The 18,546-nt window shown below is 48.9% G+C and overlaps 1 protein-coding gene across 1 annotated transcript in view; it reads left to right on the forward strand.

Moving 5' to 3' along the window:
• The first annotated feature begins 10,163 nt into the window (after nt 1-10,163).
• The window catches only part of USP42 (ubiquitin specific peptidase 42), a 31,140-nt gene continuing 22,757 nt past the window's right edge, over nt 10,164-18,546 (forward strand). The window contains exon 1 of the mRNA XM_073648007.1: nt 10,164-10,289. The gene's annotated coding sequence lies outside the window, so the exon portion shown is untranslated. The remainder of the gene's footprint in view (nt 10,290-18,546) is intronic.

The raw sequence follows: 18,546 nt of genomic DNA on the forward strand, positions 1-18,546 counted from the left end.
ATCGTCTGTGGAGTAGATCACTGTACTCTGCAGATCTGATCGTCTGCTGAGCAGATCACTGTACTCTGCAGATCTGATCGTCTGTGGAGCAGATCACTGTACTCTGCAGATCTGATCGTCTGTGGAGCAGATCACTGTACTCTGCGGATTTGATCGTCTGTGGAGCAGATCACTGTACTCTGCTGATTTGATCGTCTGTGGAGCAGATCACTGTACTCTGCTGATTTGATCGTCTGTGGAGTAGATCACTGTACTCTGCTGATTTGATCGTCTGTGGAGCAGATTACTGTACTCTGCGGATCTGATCGTCTGTGGAGCAGATCACTGTACTCTGCGGATTTGATCGTCTGTGGAGCAGATCACTGTACTCTGCTGATTTGATCGTCTGTGGAGTAGATCACTGTACTCTGCTGATTTGATCGTCTGTGGAGTAGATTACTGTACTCTGCGGATTTGATCGTCTGTGGAGCAGATCACTGTACTCTGCGGATTTGATCGTCTGTGGAGCAGATCACTGTACTCTGCGGATTTGATCGTCTGTGGAGCAGATCACTGTACTCTGCGGATCTGATCGTCTGTGGAGCAGATCACTGTACTCTGCAGATCTGATCGTCTGTGGAGCAGATCACTGTACTCTGCAGATCTGATCGTCTGTGGAGCAGATCACTGTACTCTGCGGATCTGATCGTCTGTGGAGCAGATCACTGTACTCTGCGGATTTGATCGTCTGTGGAGCAGATCACTGTACTCTGCTGATTTGATCGTCTGTGGAGCAGATCACTGTACTCTGCTGATTTGATCGTCTGTGGAGTAGATCACTGTACTCTGCGGATTTGATCGTCTGTGGAGTAGATTACTGTACTCTGCGGATTTGATCGTCTGTGGAGCAGATCACTGTACTCTGCGGATCTGATCGTCTGTGGAGCAGATCACTGTACTCTGCAGATCTGATGGTCTGTGGAGCAGATCACTGTACTCTGCGGATCTGATCGTCTGTGGAGCAGATCACTGTACTCTGCGGATTTGATCGTCTGTGGAGCAGATCACTGTACTCTGCTGATTTGATCGTCTGTGGAGCAGATCACTGTACTCTGCTGATTTGATCGTCTGTGGAGTAGATCACTGTACTCTGCGGATTTGATCGTCTGTGGAGTAGATTACTGTACTCTGCGGATTTGATCGTCTGTGGAGTAGATTACTGTACTCTGCGGATTTGATCGTCTGTGGAGCAGATCACTGTACTCTGCGGATTTGATCGTCTGTGGAGCAGATCACTGTACTCTGCTGATTTGATCGTCTGTGGAGCAGATCACTGTACTCTGCTGATTTGATCGTCTGTGGAGTAGATCACTGTACTCTGCGGATTTGATCGTCTGTGGAGTAGATTACTGTACTCTGCGGATTTGATCGTCTGTGGAGCAGATCACTGTACTCTGCGGATCTGATCGTCTGTGGAGCAGATCACTGTACTCTGCAGATCTGATGGTCTGTGGAGCAGATCACTGTACTCTGCGGATCTGATCGTCTGTGGAGCAGATCACTGTACTCTGCGGATTTGATCGTCTGTGGAGCAGATCACTGTACTCTGCTGATTTGATCGTCTGTGGAGCAGATCACTGTACTCTGCTGATTTGATCGTCTGTGGAGTAGATCACTGTACTCTGCGGATTTGATCGTCTGTGGAGTAGATCACTGTACTCTGCGGATTTGATCGTCTGTGGAGTAGATTACTGTACTCTGCGGATTTGATAGTCTGTGGAGCAGATCACTGTACTCTGCGGATTTGATCGTCTGTGGAGCAGATCACTGTACTCTGCAGATTTGATCGTCTGTGGAGCAGATCACTGTACTCTGCAGATTTGATCGTCTGTGGAGCAGATCACTGTACTCTGCGGATTTGATCGTCTGTGGAGCAGATCACTGTACTCTGCGGATCTGATCGTCTGTGGAGCAGATCACTGTACTCTGCAGATCTGATCGTCTGCTGAGCAGATCACTGTACTCTGCAGATCTGATCGTCTGTGGAGCAGATCACTGTACTCTGCAGATCTGATCGTCTGTGGAGCAGATCACTGTACTCTGCGGATCTGATCGTCTGTGGAGCAGATCACTGTACTCTGCTGATTTGATCGTCTGTGGAGTAGATCACTGTACTCTGCAGATCTGATCGTCTGCTGAGCAGATCACTGTACTCTGCAGATCTGATCGTCTGTGGAGCAGATCACTGTACTCTGCAGATCTGATCGTCTGTGGAGCAGATCACTGTACTCTGCGGATTTGATCGTCTGTGGAGCAGATCACTGTACTCTGCTGATTTGATCGTCTGTGGAGTAGATCACTGTACTCTGCTGATTTGATCGTCTGTGGAGTAGATCACTGTACTCTGCTGATTTGATCGTCTGTGGAGTAGATTACTGTACTCTGCGGATTTGATCGTCTGTGGAGCAGATCACTGTACTCTGCGGATTTGATCGTCTGTGGAGCAGATCACTGTACTCTGCGGATTTGATCGTCTGTGGAGCAGATCACTGTACTCTGCGGATTTGATCGTCTGTGGAGCAGATCACTGTACTCTGCGGATCTGATCGTCTGTGGAGCAGATCACTGTACTCTGCAGATCTGATCGTCTGCTGAGCAGATCACTGTACTCTGCAGATCTGATCGTCTGTGGAGCAGATCACTGTACTCTGCAGATCTGATCGTCTGTGGAGCAGATCACTGTACTCTGCGGATCTGATCGTCTGTGGAGCAGATCACTGTACTCTGCTGATTTGATCGTCTGTGGAGTAGATCACTGTACTCTGCAGATCTGATCGTCTGTGGAGCAGATCACTGTACTCTGCAGATCTGATCGTCTGTGGAGCAGATCACTGTACTCTGCAGATCTGATCGTCTGTGGAGCAGATCACTGTACTCTGCTGATTTGATCGTCTGTGGAGCAGATCACTGTACTCTGCTGATTTGATCGTCTGTGGAGTAGATCACTGTACTCTGCTGATTTGATCGTCTGTGGAGTAGATTACTGTACTCTGCGGATTTGATCGTCTGTGGAGCAGATCACTGTACTCTGCGGATTTGATCGTCTGTGGAGCAGATCACTGTACTCTGCGGATTTGATCGTCTGTGGAGCAGATCACTGTACTCTGCGGATCTGATCGTCTGTGGAGCAGATCACTGTACTCTGCAGATCTGATGGTCTGTGGAGCAGATCACTGTACTCTGCAGATCTGATCGTCTGTGGAGCAGATCACTGTACTCTGCGGATTTGATCGTCTGTGGAGCAGATCACTGTACTCTGCTGATTTGATCGTCTGTGGAGCAGATCACTGTACTCTGCTGATTTGATCGTCTGTGGAGTAGATCACTGTACTCTGCGGATTTGATCGTCTGTGGAGTAGATTACTGTACTCTGCGGATTTGATCGTCTGTGGAGCAGATCACTGTACTCTGCGGATCTGATCGTCTGTGGAGCAGATCACTGTACTCTGCAGATCTGATGGTCTGTGGAGCAGATCACTGTACTCTGCGGATCTGATCGTCTGTGGAGCAGATCACTGTACTCTGCGGATTTGATCGTCTGTGGAGCAGATCACTGTACTCTGCTGATTTGATCGTCTGTGGAGCAGATCACTGTACTCTGCTGATTTGATCGTCTGTGGAGCAGATCACTGTACTCTGCTGATTTGATCGTCTGTGGAGCAGATCACTGTACTCTGCTGATTTGATCGTCTGTGGAGTAGATCACTGTACTCTGCGGATTTGATCGTCTGTGGAGTAGATTACTGTACTCTGCGGATTTGATCGTCTGTGGAGCAGATCACTGTACTCTGCGGATTTGATCGTCTGTGGAGCAGATCACTGTACTCTGCTGATTTGATCGTCTGTGGAGTAGATCACTGTACTCTGCGGATTTGATCGTCTGTGGAGTAGATTACTGTACTCTGCGGATTTGATCGTCTGTGGAGCAGATCACTGTACTCTGCGGATTTGATCGTCTGTGGAGCAGATCACTGTACTCTGCGGATTTGATCGTCTGTGGAGCAGATTACTGTACTCTGCGGATTTGATCGTCTGTGGAGCAGATCACTGTACTCTGCGGATTTGATCGTCTGTGGAGCAGATCACTGTACTCTGCGGATTTGATCGTCTGTGGAGCAGATTACTGTACTCTGCGGATTTGATCGTCTGTGGAGCAGATCACTGTACTCTGCGGATTTGATCGTCTGTGGAGCAGATCACTGTACTCTGCGGATTTGATCGTCTGTGGAGCAGATCACTGTACTCTGCTGATTTGATCGTCTGTGGAGTAGATCACTGTACTCTGCGGATTTGATCGTCTGTGGAGTAGATTACTGTACTCTGCGGATTTGATCGTCTGTGGAGCAGATCACTGTACTCTGCGGATTTGATCGTCTGTGGAGCAGATCACTGTACTCTGCGGATTTGATCGTCTGTGGAGCAGATTACTGTACTCTGCGGATTTGATCGTCTGTGGAGCAGATCACTGTACTCTGCGGATTTGATCGTCTGTGGAGCAGATCACTGTACTCTGCGGATTTGATCGTCTGTGGAGTAGATTACTGTACTCTGCGGATTTGATCGTCTGTGGAGCAGATCACTGTACTCTGCGGATTTGATCGTCTGTGGAGCAGATCACTGTACTCTGCGGATTTGATCGTCCGTGGAGCAGATCACTGTACTCTGCGGATTTGATCGTCTGTGGAGCAGATCACTGTACTCTGCGGATTTGATCGTCTGTGGAGCAGATCACTGTACTCTGCGGATCTGATCGTCTGTGGAGCAGATCACTGTACTCTGCGGATCTGATCGTCTGCTGAGCAGATCACTGTACTCTGCAGATCTGATCGTCTGTGGAGCAGATCACTGTACTCTGCGGATCTGATCGTCTGTGGAGCAGATCACTGTACTCTGCGGATCTGATCGTCTGTGGAGCAGATCACTGTACTCTGCTGATTTGATCGTCTGTGGAGTAGATCACTGTACTCTGCAGATCTGATCGTCTGCTGAGCAGATCACTGTACTCTGCAGATCTGATCGTCTGTGGAGCAGATCACTGTACTCTGCAGATCTGATCGTCTGTGGAGCAGATCACTGTACTCTGCGGATTTGATCGTCTGTGGAGCAGATCACTGTACTCTGCTGATTTGATCGTCTGTGGAGCAGATCACTGTACTCTGCTGATTTGATCGTCTGTGGAGTAGATCACTGTACTCTGCTGATTTGATCGTCTGTGGAGCAGATTACTGTACTCTGCGGATCTGATCGTCTGTGGAGCAGATCACTGTACTCTGCGGATTTGATCGTCTGTGGAGCAGATCACTGTACTCTGCTGATTTGATCGTCTGTGGAGTAGATCACTGTACTCTGCTGATTTGATCGTCTGTGGAGTAGATTACTGTACTCTGCGGATTTGATCGTCTGTGGAGCAGATCACTGTACTCTGCGGATTTGATCGTCTGTGGAGCAGATCACTGTACTCTGCGGATTTGATCGTCTGTGGAGCAGATCACTGTACTCTGCGGATCTGATCGTCTGTGGAGCAGATCACTGTACTCTGCAGATCTGATCGTCTGTGGAGCAGATCACTGTACTCTGCAGATCTGATCGTCTGTGGAGCAGATCACTGTACTCTGCGGATCTGATCGTCTGTGGAGCAGATCACTGTACTCTGCGGATTTGATCGTCTGTGGAGCAGATCACTGTACTCTGCTGATTTGATCGTCTGTGGAGCAGATCACTGTACTCTGCTGATTTGATCGTCTGTGGAGTAGATCACTGTACTCTGCGGATTTGATCGTCTGTGGAGTAGATTACTGTACTCTGCGGATTTGATCGTCTGTGGAGCAGATCACTGTACTCTGCGGATCTGATCGTCTGTGGAGCAGATCACTGTACTCTGCAGATCTGATGGTCTGTGGAGCAGATCACTGTACTCTGCGGATCTGATCGTCTGTGGAGCAGATCACTGTACTCTGCGGATTTGATCGTCTGTGGAGCAGATCACTGTACTCTGCTGATTTGATCGTCTGTGGAGCAGATCACTGTACTCTGCTGATTTGATCGTCTGTGGAGTAGATCACTGTACTCTGCGGATTTGATCGTCTGTGGAGTAGATTACTGTACTCTGCGGATTTGATCGTCTGTGGAGTAGATTACTGTACTCTGCGGATTTGATCGTCTGTGGAGCAGATCACTGTACTCTGCGGATTTGATCGTCTGTGGAGCAGATCACTGTACTCTGCTGATTTGATCGTCTGTGGAGCAGATCACTGTACTCTGCTGATTTGATCGTCTGTGGAGTAGATCACTGTACTCTGCGGATTTGATCGTCTGTGGAGTAGATTACTGTACTCTGCGGATTTGATCGTCTGTGGAGCAGATCACTGTACTCTGCGGATCTGATCGTCTGTGGAGCAGATCACTGTACTCTGCAGATCTGATGGTCTGTGGAGCAGATCACTGTACTCTGCGGATCTGATCGTCTGTGGAGCAGATCACTGTACTCTGCGGATTTGATCGTCTGTGGAGCAGATCACTGTACTCTGCTGATTTGATCGTCTGTGGAGCAGATCACTGTACTCTGCTGATTTGATCGTCTGTGGAGTAGATCACTGTACTCTGCGGATTTGATCGTCTGTGGAGTAGATCACTGTACTCTGCGGATTTGATCGTCTGTGGAGTAGATTACTGTACTCTGCGGATTTGATAGTCTGTGGAGCAGATCACTGTACTCTGCGGATTTGATCGTCTGTGGAGCAGATCACTGTACTCTGCAGATTTGATCGTCTGTGGAGCAGATCACTGTACTCTGCAGATTTGATCGTCTGTGGAGCAGATCACTGTACTCTGCGGATTTGATCGTCTGTGGAGCAGATCACTGTACTCTGCGGATCTGATCGTCTGTGGAGCAGATCACTGTACTCTGCAGATCTGATCGTCTGCTGAGCAGATCACTGTACTCTGCAGATCTGATCGTCTGTGGAGCAGATCACTGTACTCTGCAGATCTGATCGTCTGTGGAGCAGATCACTGTACTCTGCGGATCTGATCGTCTGTGGAGCAGATCACTGTACTCTGCTGATTTGATCGTCTGTGGAGTAGATCACTGTACTCTGCAGATCTGATCGTCTGCTGAGCAGATCACTGTACTCTGCAGATCTGATCGTCTGTGGAGCAGATCACTGTACTCTGCAGATCTGATCGTCTGTGGAGCAGATCAATGTACTCTGCGGATTTGATCGTCTGTGGAGCAGATCACTGTACTCTGCTGATTTGATCGTCTGTGGAGTAGATCACTGTACTCTGCTGATTTGATCGTCTGTGGAGTAGATTACTGTACTCTGCGGATTTGATCGTCTGTGGAGCAGATCACTGTACTCTGCGGATTTGATCGTCTGTGGAGCAGATCACTGTACTCTGCGGATTTGATCGTCTGTGGAGCAGATCACTGTACTCTGCGGATCTGATCGTCTGTGGAGCAGATCACTGTACTCTGCAGATCTGATCGTCTGTGGAGCAGATCACTGTACTCTGCAGATCTGATGGTCTGTGGAGCAGATCACTGTACTCTGCAGATCTGATCGTCTGTGGAGCAGATCACTGTACTCTGCGGATTTGATCGTCTGTGGAGCAGATCACTGTACTCTGCTGATTTTATCGTCTGTGGAGTAGATCACTGTACTCTGCGGATTTGATCGTCTGTGGAGTAGATTACTGTACTCTGCGGATTTGATAGTCTGTGGAGCAGATCGCAGAGTACAGTGGATTTGATCGTCTGTGGAGCAGATCACTGTACTCTGCAGATTTGATCGTCTGTGGAGCAGATCACTGTACTCTGCAGATTTGATCGTCTGTGGAGCAGATCACTGTACTCTGCGGATTTGATCGTCTGTGGAGCAGATCACTGTACTCTGCGGATCTGATCGTCTGTGGAGCAGATCACTGTACTCTGCAGATCTGATCGTCTGCTGAGCAGATCACTGTACTCTGCAGATCTGATCGTCTGTGGAGCAGATCACTGTACTCTGCAGATCTGATCGTCTGTGGAGCAGATCACTGTACTCTGCGGATTTGATCGTCTGTGGAGCAGATCACTGTACTCTGCGGATCTGATCGTCTGTGGAGCAGATCACTGTACTCTGCAGATCTGATCGTCTGTGGAGCAGATCACTGTACTCTGCAGATCTGATGGTCTGTGGAGCAGATCACTGTACTCTGCAGATCTGATCGTCTGTGGAGCAGATCACTGTACTCTGCGGATTTGATCGTCTGTGGAGCAGATCACTGTACTCTGCTGATTTTATCGTCTGTGGAGTAGATCACTGTACTCTGCGGATTTGATCGTCTGTGGAGTAGATTACTGTACTCTGCGGATTTGATAGTCTGTGGAGCAGATCGCAGAGTACAGTGGATTTGATCGTCTGTGGAGCAGATCACTGTACTCTGCAGATTTGATCGTCTGTGGAGCAGATCACTGTACTCTGCAGATTTGATCGTCTGTGGAGCAGATCACTGTACTCTGCGGATTTGATCGTCTGTGGAGCAGATCACTGTACTCTGCGGATCTGATCGTCTGTGGAGCAGATCACTGTACTCTGCAGATCTGATCGTCTGCTGAGCAGATCACTGTACTCTGCAGATCTGATCGTCTGTGGAGCAGATCACTGTACTCTGCAGATCTGATCGTCTGTGGAGCAGATCACTGTACTCTGCGGATCTGATCGTCTGTGGAGCAGATCACTGTACTCTGCTGATTTGATCGTCTGTGGAGTAGATCACTGTACTCTGCAGATCTGATCGTCTGCTGAGCAGATCACTGTACTCTGCAGATCTGATCGTCTGTGGAGCAGATCACTGTACTCTGCAGATCTGATCGTCTGTGGAGCAGATCACTGTACTCTGCGGACTTGATCGTCTGTGGAGCAGATCACTGTACTCTGCTGATTTGATCGTCTGTGGAGTAGATCACTGTACTCTGCTGATTTGATCGTCTGTGGAGTAGATTACTGTACTCTGCGAATTTGATCGTCTGTGGAGCAGATCACTGTACTCTGCGGATTTGATCGTCTGTGGAGCAGATCACTGTACTCTGCGGATTTGATCGTCTGTGGAGCAGATCACTGTACTCTGCGGATCTGATCGTCTGTGGAGCAGATCACTGTACTCTGCAGATCTGATCGTCTGTGGAGCAGATCACTGTACTCTGCAGATCTGATGGTCTGTGGAGCAGATCACTGTACTCTGCGGATCTGATCGTCTGTGGAGCAGATCACTGTACTCTGCAGATTTGATCGTCTGTGGAGCAGATCACTGTACTCTGCTGATTTGATCGTCTGTGGAGCAGATCACTGTACTCTGCGGATTTGATCGTCTGTGGAGTAGATCACTGTACTCTGCGGATTTGATCGTCTGTGGAGTAGATTACTGTACTCTGCGGATTTGATCGTCTGTGGAGCAGATCACTGTACTCTGCGGATTTGATCGTCTGTGGAGCAGATCACTGTACTCTGCGGATTTGAGCTGAAATTCTGTCATCCGGCAATTCTGGGAGGTTTCTTGTACCCTGGTGTCTGGGGAAGATGTAAAACAGGAAGGGCAAATAATGAGGGTCGTGTTAAAAGGGGGCAGAATTAGGACCTAAAATTTTTGGGTGGGGCGCGCCCTGATCCCTAAGGTGGGCAAGTATGTAATCTGCACGGGAAAATCCTCTGTGCATTAGTCTGTGAACCCTAACCACTGACTATTAATAATGCCTTAATTAGCAGCAGTCGGTGATGCATGAATGAATGAATTTTAAAATGTTCCATTAGTGTATAAAGAGCGGTGCAGCAGAGGACACTACACCCTGTAATTGCCCGGAATGTGCGCCTCTGTGCACACACATCCGGCTCTGCTGCATTCTCCCGCCTGTTCTAATAACCCCGCAGCTACGAGCTAAAGGGAAGTCACGTGCTTCTCCGACTACCTGGGACCAGCCTGGTCACATGACTCTGACGTCACCAACAGTCCCTTCTCAGATTGGCCGGCTCCGACGCCTTTTGTTTTACACACGGGCGAATAGGAAGTGAACGACTCTCATTGGCTCTCGGAACAGGCTTTTCACTAAGGCTCCGCCCCCTAGCAGTATTCCCGCCTCGTTTCCGTGGTTACCCGGATATAGGCGGTGTAAGAAAAACGTCATTGTTCGGACACTTCCCCCGGCAGATAGAGGCGGCTATGGAGGAGGCCGGGGCCGGGCGGCGGATTTAGGACGGTTACCCCAATCCCAGGTAACGTGGATACAGTGTGAGGGGGGCGGGGTGACCGGCGCGTACGTGAGAGCGGGGCCGGAGCGCGTGAAAGGGGCCGGTCTCAATGGTGAGGCCTGGGCTGGGGTGTAGGCCGCCGGCTGCTCTGCCTATTGTGCCGGCTCCTCGCTGCTGGAGCTGTCAGCGCCGCACTGTGTGACCGTGACACATGGGGGAGGGCTCTGCATGGCTGCCTGCCGCGCTGTGTGAATGTGGCTGTATGCAAGGGGACCGATAAACCGCACTTCTTGACAAAGACATTAAGCCTTATTTTTTTTTACATTTTCCTCTCTTCATCCATGATTTATTCTTTGTCATCGGTATGATTGTTTGTGTAATTGTGTTTTTTTTTTCACTGTCCTTCTTTATACATGGACATAAAGTTCAGTTGGGGGGGGGGGGTCTCATTCTATTTCACCAGGTTTTGGCTCAAAAAAACTGACACCTGACTTGCTCTATTCTGCAAAAAAAAAAAACATGCAAAGCACAAAATACTGAAACAGAAACCAAGCTGTGTGCATGAGATCTCTGTAATCTCATAGACTTTTCTGGTACTGTAAAACGCAGCTGAAAATTGCATAAAAAACTCAATGTGTGAACGTAGCCTTAAGAATGGAAATATTGATAAGTGATGTTTTTCTGAGTACTTTTTTGCGCATTAAGCTAATATTTTTAAAAAACTTTTTTGTACTGATTTTATATTTTCACAAAACTATTTTTTTTTCTTTAATTGAGAGAAGTGGAGTGATCTAGATTTAGAATATGTATGCATGCACTCAAAAAATAAAGGGAGCACTTAAACAACAGAATATAACTCCAAGTAAATCAAACTTCTGTGAAATCAAACTGTCCACTTAGGAAGCACCACTGATTGACAATCAATTTCACATGCTGTTGTGCAAATAGAATAGACAATAGATGGAAATTATTGGCAATTATCAAGACACACTCAATAAAGGAGTGGTTCTGCAGGTGGGGACAGCAGACCACATCTCAGTACCAATGCTTTCTGGCTGATGTTTTGGTCACTTTTGAATGTTGGTTGTGCTTTCACACTCGTGGTAGCATGAGACGGACTCTACAACCCACAGAAGTTGCTCAGGTAGTGCAGCTCATCCAGGATGGCACATCAATGCGATCTGTGGCAAGAAGGTTTGCTGTGTCCAGAGGCTGGAGACACTACCAGGAGATAGGCCAGGAGACGTGGAGGGGGCCGTAGGAGGGCATCAACCCAGCAGCAGGACTGCTACCTCCTCCTTGCACAAAGGTGGAACAGGAGGAGCACTGCCAAAGCCCTGTAAAATGACCTCCAGCAGGCCACAAATGTGCATGTGTCTGCACAAACGGTTAGAAACCGACTCCATTAGGGTGTTATAAGGGCCCGACGTCCACAGATGGGGGTTGTGCTCACAGCCCAACACCGTGCAGGATGCTTGGCTTTTGCCACAGAACACCAGGATTGGCAAAGTCACCACTGGCGCCCTGTGCTATTCACAGATGAAAGCAGGTTCACACTGAGCACATGTGACAGACGTGACAGAGTCTGGAGACGCCGTGGAGAGCGATCTGCTGCCTGCAACATCCTTCAGCATGACCGGTTTGGCAGTGGGTCAGTAATGGTGTGGGGTGGCATTTCTTTGGAGGGCCGCACAGTCCTCCATGAGGTAGCCTGACTGCCATTAGGTACCGAGGTGAGATCCTCAGACCCCTTGTAAGACCATATGCTGGTGCGGTTGGCCCTGGGTTTCTCCTAATGCAGGACAATGCCAGACCTCATGTGGCTGGAGTGTGTCAGCAGTTCCTGCAAGATTGAAGCTATGGACTGGCCCGCCCGTTCCCTAGACCTGAATCCGATTGAGCACATCTGGGACTTCATGTCTCGCTCCATCCACCAATGTCACGTTGTACCACAGACTGTCCAGGAGTTGGCGGATGCTTTAGTCCAGGTCTGGGAAGAGATCCCACAGGAGACCATCCGCAACCTCATCAGCAGCATGCCCAGGCGTTGTAGGGAGGTCATAGAGGCACGTGGAGGCCACACACAATACTGAGACTCATTTTGACTTGTTTTAAGGACATTACATCAAAGTTGGATCAGCCTGTAGTGTGTTTTTCCCCTTCTCCCATGACAGCACCACCTGAGAGAGGGTATCCGCCCACCAAGGACAGGAACCTACTGAATAAAAAGGCGGTACCTCTCCTCCGCATCAGTTTTTGGTTCCTGTCCCTGATGGGAGCCTCACCAGGTGGTACCTCACGTACCTGGATTATGGACGGTGCGGCCTGGAGGCCGTGGAAGCAGCAGATGGTCCCTGTTCCCAGCCCGTCTGGCTGCTGCCCGGGTCTGCGTGTGGGGAGGAGGTGCTGTTTTCCTTTGGATGCCTCCCCGCGTGCGCCGGGGCCTGCGGCCGGGTCTGCGCCTCGCAAAGATGAACTGAGCGCGCTGGCCGGCAGGTCTTCCGGGCTGCGCACGTGGGGGTCGCGTCGCACCCTGTGACGGAGCGCGCCGGAAGTCCGGGCTGTGCACGCGCGGGGTGCGCCAGAAACCGGGTCTGCGCATGCGCGGGTGGGAAGCTGTCATCCCGCTGCAAGCGCGCCGGGTGCCGCTGGGCTGCGCACGCGCAGAGGCAGGTGGATCTGCGGGTAGTGCGCCAGCTGGCTAAAATTTAAAAAAGAAAGAGAGATGAGCACGCTGCCGGAAGGGGAGGAGCCTAAAGGAGGTGGAGCCCTACTGCTTTTAAGGATGGGGAGCAATCAGGATGGCAGTGTCTGCATCCCCGCCATGATGAATGAGGAACCGCAGTCACCTGGGCAGCAGCTGTCACCGCCACAGGAAGTACAGCAGCAGCCACAGCCATCAAAGCAGCGCAAGCAGCTCAAACAAATGGAACGGGAATCTTCCCATCGACAAAGTCACAGCAGTGAGGGGCGTACTAGTTCCGGCAAGACTGGTCAGAAAGGACTTCGTCAGTCCACCTCCGCCAGATGGGAGCCCTCATGTGAACGGCAACCACCGCCTCTGGTACCCTAGTCTGAACGGCAGTGTGGTGAGTGATCTTCGTGAAAGTCTCACCTTGAATAATTCTCTCTCTCTATCTCTCTATCTCTCTATCTCTCTATCTCTCTATCTCTCTATCTCTCTATCTCTCTATCTCTCTATCTCTCTATCTCTCTTCTTTAGAATTAAAGGATCTAATCCGGTCAGAGAGTCTTTAAGAGGCTTAACCTCACTCAAAAAGAAGCAAAAACTAGTTTCTTCAGAATCAGTGGAGTCCCGTTTTACGAGAGAACTGCCTTCCTCCTCTAATCACTCCTCATCGTCATCGGAGTCTTCGGATGATAATGGGGGGGGCAGACCTTGTTTTTCGGTTGATAATACTGAGAGACTAGTTAAAGACGTCAGAGGGACTATGGGTATTACCGATGTTATGTTCGGGGGCTTAGACCAAAGGAGGAGACGCTCATTCCCAGTCAATGACAGGATTAAATCTCTGATAGAAAGGGAATGGAAGAAACCGGAGAGGAAGGGTCAGCTGCCGTCATCCTCCAAGCGGAAGTACCCCTTTGAGGATGCGGCTAAATGGGACAAAACCCCTAAGATTGACGTGGCCATTTCAAAATCTTCAAAAAAATCCACTCTGCCCTTTGAGGATTTAGGAGCCTTAAAAGACCCGCTGGATAAAAAAGCGGAGTCCTTCCTTAAGCAAACCTGGGAGTCGTCAGCAGGGGCCCTTAAACCGGCAGTAGCAGCGACCTGCACTGCTAGATCTATGATGATCTGGCTTCAACAATTGGAAGACCAGATCAGGGGGAATGTGTCCAGGGAGAAAATTCTATCAGACCTTCCTCTTGTGCAGGGAGCGGCTGCATTCCTGGCAGATGCATCGGCAGATTCAGTTAGGCTGGCTGCCCGGTCTGCAAACCTCTCTAATGCAGCCCGTAGGGCGCTATGGCTCAAGAGCTGGCCAGGAGATGTGCAGTCAAAGTCTAAACTGTGCTCAATCTCTTGTGAGGGGGACTTCTTGTTCGGCAAAGGTCTAGATGACATCCTAGATAAAGCCGCAGACAAAAAACATGGATTTCCCACGGTGTCTGGTTCCCGATTTAACAGTTCCTTTCGGAAGAGAAAATACAGCCGCAGTAAAGCTCCCAGAGACCAAGGTAGCTGGAAAGACCGAAAGCCGTATAGCAGAGGCTTCATGTTTGGGGGTCCCTCCTCCGAGAATAAGAAAGCCCTTAAGTGACAGTTCCCCCCCAGGTGGGAGGAAGATTGTCCCACTTCCTGCCTGCCTGGAAGAAAATTTCATCCAATTCTTGGATCTTAGGGATAATCAGGAGGGGGCTCACACTACAGTTCAAGAGCAGGCCCAAGAACACTGTCAAAATATCAGCCCCCAGAGGTTTAGCGGAACAGATAGCCTTACAGCAGGAAGTTCTCTCTCTGCTCAGGAAAGGAGTTCTGGTGGAAACACCTGCACCCGAGCAAGGAAGAGGATTCTATTCGACCCTCTTCCTAATAAAGAAGCCGGACGGCTCCTTCAGGACCATTGCGAACTTAAAGAGACTGAAAGACCATTTAATCTACAGGCCTTTCAAGATGGAAACAATAAAATCAGCCGTAAAGATGTTATTTCCGGACTGTTTTATGTGCGTCCTCGATCTGAAGGATGCCTACTACCACGTCCCGATTTTTCCAGATCATCAACAGTTTCTAAGAGTAGCTGTACAATTCGGCAGGCACGTAAGGCATTTTCAGTTCGCAGCTCTTCCCTTTGGCATTTCCATGGCGCCGAGAGTCTTCACAAAAATCATTCTGGAGGTCACAGCGCACTTGAGGGAAAGAGATATTTTAGTCATCCCTTATCTGGACGACTTCTTAGTAGTGGGCAGATCAAGTCAACTCTGTTCTCTAGCCCTGGCGGACGTCATGGCCAGTCTAAGACGCCTAGGTTGGCTGTTAAATCTGGAGAAGTCAAGGCTGGAACCAAAGAGGGTTCAGTCTTTCCTGGGTCTCATTCTGGACTCAGAAAACCAAACCTGTCTTCTGCCAGAGGAAAAGAAACTGAAGATCAGATCCCTAACATCTCAGATTGTCAGCAATCCGACAATCACCCTGAGGAGTGCAATGTCTCTGTTGGGTACAATGACGTCTTGCATTCCGGCGGTTCAGTGGGCCCAGCACCATTCCAGATGTCTTCAACAGGAGATTCTGGCAGCGGACAGGCGGCTCAAAGGTCGCCTGAATGGGAAAATATCTCTTCCAGATGTTGTGATCAACTCCCTGGACTGGTGGACATCTCCGGTCAACCTATCTTTGGGGGTTCCTTGGACCTTCCAGGTGTCGGATACAATTACAACAGACGCAAGTGCGGAAGGTTGGGGAGCTCACCTAAGGGATCGTTCTGTACAAGGCCTCTGGTCGGACAGCGAGACAAGCCTCTCTTCCAACATGAAAGAGCTGTTGGCAGCCAGAAACGCGCTAAAAGAATTCAGTTCTGTTCTTCAGGGTCCTCACGTCAGGATAATGTCAGACAACAGATCAACAGTCGCCTACATCAATCATCAGGGGGGTACCAGGTCTCTCCCTCTGATGTTAATAGCGGATCAGATCTTCAGGTTTGCCGAGAGTCGGCTGGTTACGCACTCGGCACTGCATATAAAAGGGGAAGAGAACATAAAGGCCGATTTCTTGAGTCATCACATCTTGAAACAAGGAGAGTGGGAGTTGAATCCAGCCGTTTTTCAGCCGATTGTGGATCGGTGGGGACAGCCCCAGATAGATCTGTTTGCAAACAGACAGTCGGAAGACCGAAACCTTTTGCTCCCTGAATCCAAAAGAGGGGGCGTTTGCGGTGGACGCGCTGCAGATTCAGTGGGATTTCACTCTAGCTTATGCCTTTCCCCCTTTAGTACTGATCCCTACTATCCTGAGGAAGATCCGAGAGGAACGGGCGAGGGTTATATTGATCGCCCCGTTCTGGCCCAAGAGACCATGGTTCACTTGGATGAAGAGAATGTCCCAAGCAGATCCATGGGTTCTTCCGGACATCCCGGATCTCCTCAGGCAGGGCCCAGTCTGTCATCCCCAAAGAGCGGGCCTGCATTTGACGGCTTGGATTTTGAGAGGTCGCTATTGACGCAAAGGGGGTTTTCTCCAGATCTTGTTACTACCCTTCTAGCAAGTAGAAAGCCGATAACAACTAGAATCTATGGTAGAACCTGGGCTAAGTTCTTGTCTACCTCGGGTCAGTCTGCCAAAGGGAGGGTTCCTATTGAGGCCATACTAGAATTCCTCCAGAAGGGGTTAAACATGGGACTAGCCACCAGTACTCTTAAGGTACAGGTATCGGCTCTGGGGGCACTGTATAATTATGACTTGGCAGCAAATAGATGGATCATTAGATTTATTAAAGCCTGTCATAGATCCAGACCTATTCCTGTTCCAAGAATGCCTCCTTGGGACCTTAATTTAGTTCTGGAAGCATTAACCAAACCTCCCTTCGAGCCCTTAGAGAAGGTTTCAGAAAAAATCTTAACTTTAAAGACTGCGCTATTGGTGGCCCTGACATCAGCTCGTAAAGTCAGTGACTTACACGCACTATCCGTTAACCATCCATTCACTCAAGTATGTATGGATAGAGTAATCTTAAGACCAGACCCGGCCTATCTTCCAAAGGTAGTCTCCAAGTTCCATAGGACGCAAGTAATCACTCTCCCTTCCTTCTATCCTAATCCTAGGGATTCTGAGGAATATAAGCTTCACACCTTAGATGTTAGGAGGGTGTTAGTCCAGTATTTGGAAGTGACAAAAGCCTGGAGAAAGAGTGACGCTTTATTTATATCCTTTCAGGGGGCTAGGAAAGGACTTAAGGTTACAAGGGGGACCATAGCTAGATGGGTCAGGGATACTATTACCTTAGCCTACTCTTCTAGCAATCTGCCGGTTCCTGAGAACCTGAAGGCCCATTCCACCAGAGCGGTAGCTGCTTCCTGGGCTGAGAAGGCGGATGTGCCCATCGACATTATATGTAAGGCGGCAACTTGGTCATCCCCTGCTACATTTTACAAACATTACCGTCTTGACCTTTCCTCTTCTACTGATCTGTCCTTTGGTAGAAGGGTGTTGCAAGCGGTGATCCCTCCCTCTGGTATTTAATCTCTATAAATCTCTCAGGTGGTGCTGTCATGGGAGAAGGGGAAAAGATCCTAGTTACTTACCGGTAACGGGATTTTACAGAGCCCATGACAGCACCCTATTAATTCCCTCCCCTTTATCACTGTGGTGTGCACTTTTTTTTAAGGTGTTTAGTACATATGTTGAGGTGGTGGTTATGTATTAACCGGTCTTCGGAGGCCCTCTCATGCTCTGAAATAAAAAACTGATGCGGAGGAGAGGTACCGCCTTTTTATTCAGTAGGTTCCTGTCCTTGGTGGGCGGATACCCTCTCTCAGGTGGTGCTGTCATGGGCTCTGTAAAATCCCGTTACCGGTAAGTAACTAGGATCTTTTCCACTTTAATTTTGGGGGTGACTCCAAATCCAGGCCTCCATTGGTTAATAAATTTGATTTCCATTGATGACTTTTGTGTGATTTTGTTGTCATCACATTCAACTTTGTACAGAACAAAGTATTCAATGAGAATATTTCAGTCATTCAGATCTAGGATGTGTTATTTGAGTGTTCCCTTTAGTTTTTTGAGGTGTGTGTTATATGCATTCATTTTCACCTTATATTTTAGCCTCGCTGGAGAACTTGAACCTGCGACTGCACCCTATACTACACTATATTGCGAAATTGATATCTTCCTATAAAGCCCAGTGACTGGATGCATTTTCTTCAGCATTTGACCACTGCAGCCAGTGTCTGCAGCTGTTAAGTGTCAAACACGCTAGACAGAAAGCAGGACGAGTAGATTAGTTTTTGGGTATATATTATTTCTAATAATCCCTCCGTCTTACTGGCTGTGTTCCCGGATGGTCTCTTCTCTTTCTGTACTGATGAGGATGGCGTTTATCAATTAGTATGTCTTTTGGATCAATCAATATTATATACTCCCCTATTTATTCTTTTACTGCAATTAAGTCATATGTAAGAATAAAGAAAGGAATGGGAAACCTCATTGAATGTATGTGTTGGTTTTACCAGTAGGATGGTGCCATGTCAGGGCTTTGTTCACACCTGCCTCATATCGTCTGTTTCAAATTCCAGCACATGGGAAGAACAGGTCTACATGTTGTGC

This window comes from Phyllobates terribilis, unplaced genomic scaffold, assembly GCF_046119375.1.
Source record: "Phyllobates terribilis strain yellow unplaced genomic scaffold, ASM4611937v1 Scaffold_9__5_contigs__length_417890890, whole genome shotgun sequence".
Lineage (NCBI taxonomy): Eukaryota > Metazoa > Chordata > Amphibia > Anura > Dendrobatidae > Phyllobates > Phyllobates terribilis.